This window comes from Lissotriton helveticus, chromosome 7 (genome assembly GCF_964261635.1).
Source record: "Lissotriton helveticus chromosome 7, aLisHel1.1, whole genome shotgun sequence".
In the NCBI taxonomy this organism is placed as follows: Eukaryota; Metazoa; Chordata; class Amphibia; order Caudata; family Salamandridae; genus Lissotriton; species Lissotriton helveticus.
The window spans coordinates 384,108,932-384,124,417 of record NC_136068.1 but is presented as its reverse complement, the minus strand read 5'-3'; the positions used below and the strand labels follow the sequence as shown (position 1 = coordinate 384,124,417).

At 39.4% G+C, this 15,486-nt stretch overlaps 1 protein-coding gene across 1 annotated transcript in view; it reads left to right on the top strand.

Annotated features, from left to right (window-relative positions):
- Positions 1-15,486, top strand: part of LOC144768499 (arf-GAP with SH3 domain, ANK repeat and PH domain-containing protein 1-like) — a 1,182,076-nt gene that overhangs the window by 608,543 nt on the left and 558,047 nt on the right. The gene's annotated exons all lie outside the window — the stretch shown is intronic.

Here is a 15,486-nt window from a genome sequence, read left to right as displayed (position 1 = left end):
AAAAAAATTGCCTTATGACCTTAAAAATTCTTACCTGGTGTTTTTAAAACCACAATTTTAGGGAAAGAATCTCGGGATGACCTCTGAGGAATTTCAAGAAGTTCTAATGGCTCCTACACGATTTGGCCTTGAGGATAAGTGTAGTACAGAGACATAACTTCTTACCATAACACTGGACGTCATGGAAAAATAACTGCACTTTGAATGAGTTCAGAAAAACTATTTCTTTTTATAAGCTAATTCAAGCAGCCAATCAAAACATGGAGTAGAGGGAATGTAAGTCTGCAATGCTGTCTACTGTTTTATATTGCTTTGTGATTAAAAGTGATGTAGAGAATTAAATAATTGTAGTAGTCATAGAGGTAGTGTAAGTCTGCTTCATAGTAAGCAGTATCAGTGTCATAGGAAATGTAGAACATGAGTGAGCAAGAAGGGTAAGATATTAGTAGTCCAGGATTGTGAAAATGATCTTCAACATTTTAATTCTGAAAGTTGCGGAAATATAAAATGACGGGATTGGCTTACAAGAATTCCAAGAGTTATAAATGGCTCTTACATGATTTGGCCTTGTGGAAACGTGCGGTAGAGAGCGAGAAGTCATTTATTGTATGTAACATATTTTTCAAAACGATGGAGGTTTTCTTTCAGAAAGTGGCGGGCTGAAAGTAATAACAGCACAACAGAGTGTAAGCTGTTCATAGGACATCCTTCGACGTCATGGAAAGTAAGTTAACTTTAAGGAGTTCTGAATTCTGATTTGTTATGTTGTATGGGTTTTTTAAACACAATCATTTTGATTGTGTTTTTTTTCCCCCGCTGTTATATGATGAATACCTTCAAGTCACTGTTTTTAGTGAAATTTGATACATTCTGAGAACAGCAAAAATAAACCATTTAACATGTATAATTAATTCTGTACTGTTTGCATTTATGATGTACATTTAGAACTGTGTAGGAGGCATGGACAAGGAGAGGCTTCTGTAAGTGTCAAAGTTGTTGCATACAGTGCTCACATTCTACGTAGTCTTTCATATGATAGACTACATTCCCACAATGAGATACTTAAGCAAAGGAAACACAGGTGATATGATTGTGGAATGAGCAAAAAAAATTGCATGTTTTTCAATTATATTACCTGTGTTTCCTAACATTACACATCACATTGTGTAGATGAGGTTTAGGCCTGTTCCAGGAGACAGAGGAGGTCTGACATTTGTTCAACAGTGCAGTGGACATGACTCACTTCGTTGGTAGGTCTGCACATGTATTATCTCCTCTGTATTCTTCAACAAACCTAAATTTCATCTGCAACCCTGAGTAGGACTTACCTGAAACAAATCTGTGGATAGGTTACACCTTATCGGCATCTTGAAACAATCATTTAAAATGTTAGGATCAGATTTATGATGGCCGTGCGCCTCTTTTGCGCCGCTGTGGGTCAGTTTTGTGTAAAAGATGCACCATGTTGCAAGATAGGTTTCAGTTCATCTCCAGCAAGATACCATCAGTTTGAAATGTATATAATTAGCACTGTGTAGGGGGCATGCAGAAGCTGAAGCTTTTGTAAGTGTCAAAGTTGTTGCATGCAGTGTGCATTTCTGGGTACTGTTTCATATGCTGGACTACATCTGCACTATGAGATACCTAAGCAAAGGCAACACAGGTGATGTGATTGTGAAATGAGGAAAAGAAACTCCACATTTTTCAATTACATCACCTGTGTTTCCTAAGTTTACGAATGACATTGTGCAGATGAAGTTTAGGTCTGTCCACTGACACAGAAGAGGTCTGGCCTTTGTTCAAGAGTGAAGTGGACATGACTTACTTCATTGGTAGGCCTTCACATGTATTATCTCCTCTATACTCTTCAACAATCCTAAATTTCATCTGCAACCCTGAGTAGGACTTACCTGAAACAAATCTGTGGATAGGTTACACCTTATCAGCATCTAGAAACAATTATTTAAAATGTTAAGGGCAGTTTTATGAAGGCTGTGTGCCTCTTTTGTCACTTTTGTGTAAAAGATGCACCATGTTGCAAGATAGGCCTCAGTTCATTTCCAGCAAGATACCGTCAGTTTAAAATGTATATAATTAGGACTGTGTAGGGGGTATGGAGAAGCTGAGGCTTCAGTAAGTGTCAAAGTTGTTGCATGCAGTGCGTACTCTTTCATATGCTGGACTACATCTGTACAATGAGATACCTAACCAAAGGAAACACAAGTGATGTGATTGTGAAATGACCAAAAGAAATTGCACGTTTTTCAAATACATTACCTGTGTTTCCTAACATTACGAATCACATTGTGCAGATGAAGTTTAGGCCTGTCCAGGGAAACAGAGGAAGTCTGAACTTTATTGGTTGGCCTGCACATGTATTATCTCCTCTGTACTCTTGAACAAGTCTAAATTTGATCTGCAACCCTGAGTAGGCCTCACCTGAAACAAACATCTGGATAGGACACACCTTATTGCCATCCTAAAACAATCATTTAAAATGTTAGGAACAGTTTTATGATGATTGTGCACCTCTTTTGCGCTGCCATTGCATCACTTTTGTGAGACAACAGCAGTGCAAAAGATGCACCATGTTCCAAGATAGGCCTCACTTCATCTGCATCAAGATACTGTTAGTTTAAAATGTATATCTTTAGGACTGTGTAGGGGGCCTGGAGAAGCAGAAGCTTCTGTAAGTGTCAAAGTTGTTGAAAAACTATTTGTCCTTCAATCTTTTCCCTTGTCTTTTCTAATTTTTAAATACATGTTTTAATATTTTTCAAATGTTTGTTATCTCTTTCACAGATTGAAAGTATAAAAATTACAAGTGAGTAAGTTAACGACAATTATAAGGTAAATGTTTTGTACTCTTTTCGTTACATTTCTATCACATTCACCTACTATTAGTTCCACAGCTTCATTTCTTTAACCATCAGTTTGCTGCCTTTGCTACTTCCCTCATTCCTTTCTCTATTACCTACTTACTCTACTCCTTCCACTCCTTTTCTCAGTCCCTCTCTTCTCATAGTTCCTCACTCTTGTTCACTCACTCCGTCTCTATTACTCTTAGTGTCTTTGACTGATCACTCTTTCACTACTTGTTCATTATGCTTTTTCTGTGTAGTTGAAGCACACTAAGGGGCATATTATGAACACAGCCAATAAAATTATTGCTGTTTTTATCGGCAGAAAACTGCTGCAAAAGTGGTTGTAGAGGCAGTTTTCTGCCGCAAAAGCGGCTTAAGCGACACATTTCTGCCGATAAAAGCTGCAAAACTTTTATTGCCTATGTTGATAATATGGCCCTATGTTATTTACATTTCTTTGCTGTTTCAATTATTCTTTTTCTGTTACTTCTTCTTTTCTGCTTTCTGTTTTTTCTCTCTGTTATTCCACATGTTTTAATCTTATTTTGAACATTCACTCATATTCTCTAAGAAACTCTTCTTTGTTATTGTTCTACTCTCTTTTTTTTCTTTCACTTCCTTATCTATTTTGTTTTTCACAATTATATCCTCTTCCCTCTTTTCTTAGGTAAATAAATCTATTAAACAGTATCTCTGGTTTAGACCCTATAGCTGTCTTTGTTTTAACATTACTCTTTGTTTATTTCCCTTATACTTACTCTTCTTTTTTTTTTTTAAATTTTTTTGGTTCGCTCCCGGTTCGCGTACCGGTGAGCGAACCAGGAAGCGAACCAAAAGAAATACAGCTTGCCAGAGTGCTAAACATTCTAGCAATTTTTTTTGAAAGGGGAGGTAGTTCTGAAAAGAACTTTTTTTAATGTTTTTGTTGTTTTATATATTTTTTTTATTTTTCTGAACATTTTTTGTTTTTTTTGTATTTTTTTGAACAGTTTTATGTTTTTTTTGTTTTTTTGGGAGGGGAAACAACAAAAAACAGGCATTGGAAAGGGCTCAACAGGAGCAAAAAAAAAATTTACTTTCTGGGGCGTTTAGAGCACTTGTGATTTTCATAAGCTCGGTTGATTAAGGTAATGCTCATATTGCCACATGAGAGTAATGCACCGCAATACAAACAGGTAAACTTCATATGGACAAAGTTGTCCTGAATGTTTGGCACGGTTTCCCGTGCCTCTGGTCCTGTCAAATATACCTGTGTTGATGTCGTGGCCACAGGAGTTTGAGGATTGTCCTGAAGGTCACGCATCTCTGCCCGGCTGTAGTTTAGTGGATGCCGCCTGCTCATGTGACGATGCATGGTGTAGTTGCCGAAGCTATACTTTTTTAAGGTGCCTCTAGATAACTCCTCTTTACATATGAGGCACGTCACATATCTAGCATTAACTTTCTTCTGCCCTTCAGGGATTGAAAAAAACTGCCAAATAAAACTGATTTTACGATGAGAAACCCGGGGCTCCTCTTGTAAAAACTGTGGTCCTTCTGTCTCCTCTTCCTCTTGTTCATCCTCTTCCTCCTCTGTGTTGCTGATGAACTGTGGAGGTGGTCCTCTCTTCCCATGAGGAGGTGGTGGTGGTGGTGGCGGTCCACCAGCTGAAGCTACCAATGAAGCCATTGCTCAAATATCAAAAAAGGTCTTCCTCTCACAAAGATGAAAGTCAGAGTGAGGAAAGAAGGAGGGGTTTTCATCATTTGGGAAAAACAATAGTTCTAAACCAATGAAAAGTGTTATTTTTAGGTCACCTGACCTAGCCTTACAACATTATGAAACCAAAAGTGAAATGAACCAATGAAAAGTTTTATTAACAAGTCACATGACCTGTTACGCTTATGTTACGCGCTGCGGAACGCGCCCCGGATCGCTTCCGGGTCGCTGCGCTTCGCGCCTCGGTTCGCGCTCCGGAGCACTTCCGGGTGCGCTAACGCGGCGCGTCATAAGACGCATTACGCGGCAACGCGATACGTCGCGCTTTCGCGACGCGCCCCGGATCGCTTCCGGGGAGTTGCGCTTCGCGTCTCAGTTCGCGTACCGGAGCACTTCCGGGTGCGCTAACGCGGCGCGTCATAAGACGCATTACGCGACAACGTGATACGTCACGCTTCCGCGACGCGTCACGATGTTGATTTCTAACGCAGCAGTTGCGCAAACGGAACGTTTACCGGTTCGCGGACCGGGTCGCGGCATCAAATTGAGCTAACGGGAAGCTTCCCGGTTCGCGAACCGGGAGCGAACAAAAAAAAATATTTAAAAAAAATTATTAATAAACATTTAAAATATATTTTTGGATTTAAAGAAGAATACATTTTACAGCTACAGATATTAGCTTTTAAAAAACCGATGAAATTCACTGAAAAAACCATAGGTTATAGACCATATATAGTTAGGAATTAGCATTTACAAAACCTTGAAAATTCACTGAAAAAACCATAGGTTATAGACCATATATAGTTAGGAATTAGCATTTAAAAAAACCTTATTTTACTCACACAAAACCATTGAAATTCCATATATAGTTAGTTGTACTAACTATATATCGCGCACCCGCAATCCACTGCTGATCATGTCACATATTACATCATTCATGACATGGTCAGTGACATCACTGATGACATCACTGATGACATCTCAAATGACATCACTGATGACATCTCAAATGACATCACTGATGACATCACTGATGACAACATCCAGTGACTGTATGTTTCTGTAAAGTTAAAATATGTCTTACATATTGAAGAATGAGTGGATGTATAAGTGTCTGAATGAAGGATTTAGTAGGTGCATGACTGACTGTATGAGTGAGTGATTAAATGTGTCTCACTGAGTGCATGGGTTAGTGACTAAACTGTCTTAATTTGTGCATCATTATGTCTGTTCTGTAAACTGCTGCATGTGTTGATCAGTAGCTATATGACTAACTATATGGGTTATTGATTGGTTGCCCAAGTATTTGTATAGGAGACTGAGTGTGTGTGTGTGGGTGGCTGGGAGGTGTATGACTCTGTGCATAGATGTGTGAGCAGTTGATTCACTAGATGTATGGGTTCAAAAGTGCATGTGGAAACACCTGTATGGGCGGTTGACTGAGTGCATTGGTGAGTGAATGGATATCTCAGTGCTACATGTCAAAGTACATATGTAAAACACAGTACATGTGACAGTTGACATATATAAATAACTGTGCATAAGAGCCAGTGAATGTGTGAGTGGCTGTATGGATCATTGTGAACTTGTATCAGGCATTGTAAAAGAGAGTAAATATGTGTTAGTATATGTTTGAATAAGTAAGGTGTGTGTATAACTGTATAGTTGAGGAAATGGAGGTGTGATTGATTCTTTGCATAACTGACTAGGTGTGTGAGTAACTCCATGGATGAGTGACAGTCTGTGAGTGTCTGTTTACACTGAGTATATCTAAAGTTTTAATAGAGTCTGAAGAGGTTCATCGTATTATCACATGAATGATGTCATCAGTGATGTGATCAGTAATGTCAAATGAGATGTCATCAGTGATGTCATTTGAGATGTCATCAGTGATGTCATCAGTGATGTCATTTGAGATGTCATCAGTGATGTCATCAGTGATGTCATTTGAGATGTCATCAGTGATGTCATCAGTGATGTCACTGACCATGTCATGAATGATGTAATATGTGACATGATCAGCAGTGGATTGCGGGTGCGCGATATATAGTTAGTACAACTAACTATATATGGAATTTCAATGGTTTTGTGTGAGTAAAATAAGGTTTTTTAAATGCGAATTCCTAACTATATATGGTCTATAACCTATGGTTTTTTCAGTGAATATATATATATATATATATATATATATATATATATATATATATATATATATATATATTACCTACTGGCAGTCGCCAGTAGGTAGTGAAAGTTAATATCGTTTTCCATAGGAAATCCGCAACATTCTATTGGAAATAACTTTAGCGCCTAATGAGGGATCTGCCTGTAATTTTCCTTAACTTTGCCTCGCTGCGCTCCGCTCCTTCCCTGAAAGTTTCGGGGGGATCCGTCAAGTGGGGGCCGAGATAAAAGGGGGGTCCCAAAACGTGTTTTCCCTATGTTAATTTCCATAGGGCGGTTGGACTCACTTTTAGCCCGAACGGCTGAATGGATTTCCACCAAACTTTGCAAAATTGTAGGGACTGGTAGCCCGATGGGCCTTTGCTATGTCCTAAGATATGTGCTCCAGTGGTTTTTACGAAAATTAACTTTGAAAAAATATATATTGGGCTACATTGGGCTATATATATGTTAGAGCCCAAATGTAGCCCAATGTAGCCCAATGTAGCCCAAAGATAGCCACCAGAGACAAAAAAAACAAATGTAGCCCAAATATCAGCCAGATGTAGCCCAACTATAGCCCAATGACAGAATGTCCCAGAGTGTTCTAAAGAACAACTAGAGCGCTAACAGTCTTACTTATGACAAAAGTATGGCACACCTGAAGTCATCTTGATTGGAATAAAGTGTTAACACTTAAAACATTTAATTTGCAAAGGAACAAAATGAGGGGGTTCATTTTGCCATAGAAAGTATGATTAGTGCTGAAGAAAGAAAAATTAGGGCACATTTTGAGTGACTTCTCAAATCCTCTTATTTCATTAAAAAAATTCTGATATGCAGTCTCCCAAGATGGCCACCAGAGACAAAAGAGCCCAAATGTAGCCTTATTATCAGCCAGATGTAGCCCAACTATAGCCCAATGACAGAATGTCCCAGAGTGTTGTAAAGAATAACTAGAACGCTAACAGTCTTACTTATGACAAAAGTATGGCACACCTGAAGTCATCTTGATTGGAATAAAGTGGCAACACTTAATACATTTAATTTGAAAAGGAACAAAATGAGGGGTTTCATTTTGCCATAGAAATTATATATATATATATATATATATATATATATATATATATATATATATATATATATATATATATATATATTCACTGAAAAAACCATAGGTTACACACCAGTTATAGTTAGGAATTAGCATTTAAAAAACCTTTGAAATTCACTGAAAAAAACATATGTTTCACACCAGTTATAGTTAGCTGGAAATTTTACTCGCATAAAACCATTGAAATTCCCACGTTATAGTTAGTTGGACTCACTATAACTTGCACGTCTGCAATGCACTGCTGATGACGTCACATATTACATCACTCATGCATATATTTAAATATTTAAACATTACTCGCTAATATATGTATTCACTAAGATACACTTAATAAGCCAGTTAACCAATCAATTTTTTTTTAAAACACTGAAAAAACCATAGGTTTCAGGCCTTATATAGTTAGGAATTAGCATTTAAAAAACCGTTGATATTCACTGAAAAAACCATAGGTTTCAGGCCTTATATAGTTAGGAATTAGCATTTAAAAAACCTTTGAAATTCACTGAAAAAACCATAGGTTTCAGGCCTTATATAGTTAGGAATCAGCATTTAAAAAACCTTTGAAATTCACTGAAAAAACCATAGGTTTCAGTGATGTCATTTGAGATGTCATCAGTGATGTCACTGACCATGTCATGAATGATCTAATATGTGACATCATCAGCAGTGGATTGCGGGTGCGCGAAATATAGTTAGTACAACTAACTATATAGAAGCAATTTCATTGGTTTTGTATGAGTAAAATGTCCAGCTAACTATAACACCACTAAAACTTATAGTTTTTTGAGTGAATTGCAAAGGTTTTTTAAAAACTAATGCCTAATTATATAACTCCTGAAACCTATGGTTTTTTCAGTGAATATATATATATATATATATATATATATATATATATCTGTGTTGTATGTCGTCCTCAGCTTAAACAGCTCAGCATGTGCTGCCGAAGGATGATGCGAGACCCAGTTCTCGGTGTTTTAAATCTTTATTGTGAACCCAAACACCACTCTAAGTAACATCACCGTAGAGGACAGTATGAGATTAAAAAAAAGTTTCATGTGTGTATATATACATATATATATATATATATATATATCTCAAAATACAAACTCCCCAAGGCGAGAGATTTGCAGTAGTTTTCAACAAACAGAACAGCCAACGTCCTCGATGAAATTCTCAGCAACTTTAGAAAATACAAGGTATCTTTTCTGATGAGATAACAGACATAATTGACAGAATTGGTAAAATTGCTAATCTTTATTTTTTTAAATACCTTGCCAGGCTTCAGGGGGCATTAAAGCAGCAAGAAACAATGTGAACTCACCCCAAATACAAAGGAGGATACAGAAAAGGTTTTTCGTAGATACAGATACAGATACAAGCATTACATTTGTAAGGAAACCCATACCGGAAAAGGTCGATTCAGAAGGCATAGTTAATAGCTCAAATTATCATCACAATTTATAAAATCTAATTCCTGCAATTTTGCATCCCTCCTCTATTGAAATTAACATGGTACGCCCTTTAGATGCCGGTAGCAGTAGACAATAGCAAAGAAACATTTTACCAAACAATTATAAAGAAAAGTTGACAATACAGCTTATCTCCCATTTTGAAAAAGTAGGGTTACTGGGTGATTAAAAATCCAACTACTACCCAAGTAGAGGCCCATATTAGTGTTAAAAGCATAGATATTGGTGGACTAAGTCGAGGACGGTATTTCACTTGTAAATAAACCTGACGTGACGACTGTATTTCACACCATTAACCAATTTACTTTTAATAACAATTTCTGCTCAGTTTCGTGCATTGAAAATCACCACCAGGTTGTTTTCCTTATTGGCAGAGAGGGCAATTCAAGTCTGTTTTCTGGAGGAGGAAGGGTGAATGAATGAGTAAATACATCAATGAGCATCCTTTCATAGCTCATCTTTACATCCATCATCTTTAGGCTCCGGTTATGCTCCTTCTTTTACAGTCCTTTTTGAAGTGCAGCAGGGCTGCCTGTTGATTCTGCATTTATTTAATGCAGATCTAGGTTCCCTTCATCAGTTTTTCTCCTGCCGATTGTGGTTCCACAGCTATGCTGCTGATACTCTGCAATTTTGCCTCCCTCAGAACTCAACTAGTAGGATGCAGAAACACTTGAGCTTAGGATAACACCATCAAATCCTACATCGACACCTTCTCAATCAACCAATCAGGGTTTTGTAGCACACACTACTCACCTGTTAGGCTCTTAAGGCGTGGAGGGATAGGTTTGAACAGCTCTGTTGGGGTCAGTCGAAGAGCCAGGTCTTGAGGTCTTTCCTGAAGTGGCGAAGTGTCCGGCTTCGTGGGAGGTGAAGGGAGAGATCGTTCCAGGTCTTGGCTGCAAGGTAGGAGAAGGACCTTCCGTCTGCTCTAGTCCTGTTGAACCTAGAGCGTGTGTAATGACAGTTAGAAGGACCCCATGGTTGCCGTACTCGAGTTGTGAAAAATTGTCTCCAGGTTATAAACCCTTTCAAATAGAAGGCTGTTCCATTCCTAGGCTATCCGAAGAAAATACTTTAGATGTAACCATGCATCTAGTTCTATCAATGAAGGAAAATAGAAGCACAGACTGCCCTTGATGTCTGCAGGAGGCTGATGCCTCTATTGGTGGAAAAGAGCATCACAAGACTGGGAACAATCAGTAGCAAAGAGCTCTGAGTCTGCGAGAACCTTTGCTTTGGTCCTTAGACGCCTTCGTTGTCTCCCTATTCTGCAACAAGAGGATTGCAATGCATTTTAATTAATGGGAAATGCTTAATTTTCCTTTGCTGTGGGGGGGGGGGGTGTACACTAAAATTAAAACAAGCTGTATCTAAATACTTGGCACTTATTTATTCACTTTAATATGGCAGGTTTTAACCACCAGTAGGGGTGTAAACACTATAAAAAAAACTCCCAATGCTAATGGAAAAGCCCCTGAAGAGAGTTTATTCCAGTCTCACTTGGGTTGTTCCCTTAGATAGGTTGCCATGCCCCTGATTGGCAAATTATTTTTTTATTATTAGGACAGCATTACTGGGGAAACAGTAACATATTAATTGTAGAGTCTTACTTAATCCTCTGCTAAAAAAAACTCAGTTAAAATTATAAATAAAAACGCACTCATTCATCTCTCTGAAACTTTTCAAAGGCTCCACTCCGATTGGACTCTTTCACTCATCCATGTAGGGCTTTCTTTAGCGGCCCTCTCTAGGAGTGATGAGAGAGGGTAAATCCTGTAGAGTGCAGGGATCTAAGCCTCTGAGTGAGCCTGGAAAATCATGAAGACCATAGACAGCATTTTTGGTTTTTATACTAGATGGTATAGCCACTTCTAGTAGTCGGGTCACCATGGTGCTGAGATGAGCAGGCTATGGAAAAAGAAATTCAAAATAATATTATAATGTAAAAAAGAGACAACACATTTAATTAGTTTGTGATGGAAAGATTATAATGATAAATGCATTCTGCTTAAATCACACATATTGGAAAAAATAGCAAGCAGGTAACATATTCAAAATAGCTTTGCTATAATTAAATCCACGTAGGTGGAAAATGCTTTAATTGAATCAGGCATGTGAAATGTGAGTCAACACCTAGGCGCATTTGCAGAAACCTAGTGCCTATGGAAAGACGCAATATTCCCAATTAAAAACCTTCACTCTATCAAAATATGTTTTAATTCTATGTGGCAACACACAATACATTTCCCGTTTAAATTTAGATTTTCACTTTTGTCCCAGAGTGTACAAGAGATTCAAGGCTTACAGCTATAAGCATTCACTGCCGTGGGGAAACAGCCTTTTCAACGAGGTTTTACCACATTGTACCTTTACCACACATTTTTTACCACGCATGGTTTTACAACTTATGCCTGTACCATGCATTTAAGGTACGTTCAGAGTTCTTGGGGGGTCTCCCCCACAAATACATTGTTTATATATATATATAAGTATATATATATATATTAACCTGCAAGACTGAATATACCGTCTGTTTTATCCTGTCCTTGTGGCCTATGCTACGTTGGTAGCACAAAACTTCAGGCCCCTATCAGAATCCTCCAACACCTTCGAGCGATCAATAATGTTGACAATACATACCCAGTAGCGAGGCATTTTAAAGAATGTCATCAATCCAATAACAAGAGCCTCAGCTACTTCCTGATGGATACTGTCCCTCCAAACAGAAGGGGTGGCGATTGGGAGGGCAAACTCAGGAAGTTGGAGACAAGATATATATCCTCCAATTGGATACCAAGCACCCGAATGGCCTCAATATTACGGAGGACTTGTACACATGCCTTTAACTGCAAAAAACTTTTTTTGTATACTCACTACTTTTGACCCTTCCAGCACAATACCTATTTCTATCTAGAGATCTCATTTTTCTAAATTCAAGCGTAGATGCGCTCAGTGATCCAATGTTGACAATTGCACATATAAAGAAGGGCAAAAACCAAACTTTTATATTAGAATTTTAATAAAAAAGAATATGTATTTGATATTTATTTTTATATTTAATATGCAATATTCAATATCTATTATTCAATATTTATTATCTATTTGTTTTCAACATTTTTGGTACTTACTGTAGATAGCAATCCATTTAGTTGCGGTGTATATATATCAATTCTTTGATGCACTATTGCACTTTATATACACCATTGAATGCGTTGGTTCTCTGAGTTAGGATCTATTGCGACTACAAGGGCCATATCTGAAAATCATTGTAGTGTTCAATATTATGTCAAAAACTTTTGGAATTCTGGTTGTTACGAACTTCATGATATGATACATAATGACTGTTTTACTTGTTAATCTCCATATGCTAAACCTCCAGAAGCGGGGATCCGCGGTGAGGCATTAGTATTTTCTGTCCAATAGACGGATGCATATACAAAAATTCAAGTTAGTACATGTTGCGGGGGTGTAGGAAGGGCTCAGAGACTTGACCTAGATATATAAGGCTTTATTTTAATGAATGTTTTCTTTTTCCTTTGTGAGAGTCTTTCTCGGGCCAATATCGCAGGATGTACTGCTCCTGGACACGTTGGTCTTCTGGGGTCTTTCTTTGGGTCCTCTGTAAACTGCTCCTCCTTGGTTGCACCACCGTAGGACATGCGTGGGGAAGAAAGAAGGACCAGTTAGGAGTTATCTTTCGTAGGCTATTCCCACTGGAGAACCGGGAGTGGTGGGACACCGTGGTCTGTGTATACATACAGGTATTTACAGGGGTGAGATGACGGTGAGGAGAGGGTGTGTTGGGAACGGGTTAGAAAGGGGAGGGGAGCACACGGAGTATATACAATGCCCGCTCTACAGGCAGTACCCGGCAACGCGCTCCACTACTGAAGGGCGCCTCCCCTCCTCCCCAACCAGCCTGATACGCGCTGCCGTACCTGGTTGAGCCACACTCCTCCGTGAGTGTGGCTGGGCGAATCACGGTGACGGTGGCCTCCTGGCGCTGGATCCTCCCTCCGTCGTCCCTCGCATCGTCCTTCTCTAGTCTCCTCCTCGCGGTACGGTTCTTCTCCGGTCTCTCCCTGAACTCCGCTACACACCAAACACGCTCTCCCGGTGTTGTCACACGCCGGCCTTCTCACTTCCTCCTCTTTGTTCAATCCCGCGGTGTATACGTCATTTTGGGGCGTGGAGTCGTCCTCGAGATACGCCCAGTTAAAGGCACCCTCCTTTTCTTCGTCTGTGTTTTCTCTCCATAGGGACTGGGAGTCCGAACTCCAATCGTTCTGGGATGAGTGGAAAAAGGGAGGGGTAGTCGTATCAGTGACCCACCAGTCCACATTTGGGGCCATCCCTTCTGTCTGTCTATCCTCCCCGCTACAATACAATATCTAGTACAACTATAAATGCTACATATTGTATTCAACATTGATATGCACCAAACTTCTGCTATGTTAGCATAGGCAGAGAAATGTCTACTTATATACAAAAACAGCTGTTTTTCATATACTGCACTTACACAATTTTACACTTTTTGCACAATGGATCTTTAGTCCACGTAATATATACAAAAGTATTTATTTTTAATGTGAGGCAATCTATCAGGAGAATGTATGTAAATATTGATGAATATATATTTTTATCATATATATATATATATTTTTCTACTTTTTCACTCCACTATTTTAGTGTGATTGTTACATGTCTTTTTATACTGTTTTAAAACATGAGACTTGGGGCCAGATGTAGGTAAATCCATTTTACCGATTCTAAAATACCGAATTTTACCGATTCGGTATTTCAGAATCGGTAAATGGAATGTAGGAAAAAAATCGGTAATATTTACCGATTCGGTAAAATTCGGTATCGGAGACTCGGTATTTACCGAATCGGTATTTACCGAATCGGTATACCCCATTCATTCCTATGGGCCTTTTTGGCCATAGGATTGAATGGGAAATACCGATTCGGTAAATACCGATTCGGTAAATACCGAATCGGGAAAGAAAAAACAAAAGTGAAACCTATGAAGGCAGCCAATCGGGTGAAAACACACTCCCCCTCACTACCAGGAAGTGGCTACCCAGGCAGCTGCAACTAATTAGAAGGTTCTGGAGAGGCAGTCAGAGCTGGGCAGAGTCACAGAGCAGCAGGAAGAGTTTTTTGTAACTTTACAAACTGAAAAATGGCAAGCAGCAGTGAAAGCCAAAAGCTAGACAGGAAGAGGAAAATCAAGTTCAGCAGCATGGAGCTGCAGGTACTTGTGGAGGAGGTAGTGAGGGTGCACAACAAACTTTTTGGCAGGCAATCCCTCACTGTTGCCAAGTCTGCCAAAAGAAAAATCTGGCTGGCTATTGTTGAGAAAGTGAATGCTGTGGGAGTCACAACCAGGAACACTGAGGACCTTAAAAAAAGATTCTATGACCTCAGGAGCCTCACCAAGAGGAAAATGGCTGAAATCCACAAGCAGGCAGGCCTAACCGGTGAAGGCAGGAACAAAGCCCCCCCTGACTGACCTGGAGGAGTTGGTGGCCTCAACCATTGAGGCAGACAGCGTCTGCGGACTGGGAGATGTGGACAGCTCAGCCAGAGCTGCAACAAAAAAAGGTAAGACGCATGCGCAGCATAACACCCCATACCAACCTGCTTCCCTTTACCCTTTGTGGACAAGCAAACCCCAGTACAGTACTGCTAGCACTATACAGGAGCAATGCATTATGGGAAATGTAGTCAGCAAATGTAAGACCATGTGTAACAGCGCAGACAACAGCAAGTTAGTGAAATGATTGCAGATAAATGAAAGTGAAATGTGTAAATCATTTATTGTAGTGACCGTGACACAGTAGCACTCAGTTAATATACGCTCATTTATACCTAGGGGCCAAATCACGTAGTTGACCCACTGACACAGAAGGGACTGCACCAGAGAGGGAGGAGAGTGAGGAAGCAGGTCCAAGCCGAGTGCAAGTCTTGCAGGACGAAGGTGACACAACAGGCATGTCCCTGGAAGATGACACTGTACTGACCTCAGAGTTGCTGCACTCCCCACAGCTTTCCCAATCCCCTCACTTGCAATTCTCACCAGAAATTTCACCATCCCTACCCCAGTCCACTCCTGTAACCCCACCAGCCAGGAGGCGTGTCGTGGCCCCACTATCATCAATGGAGGCAGCA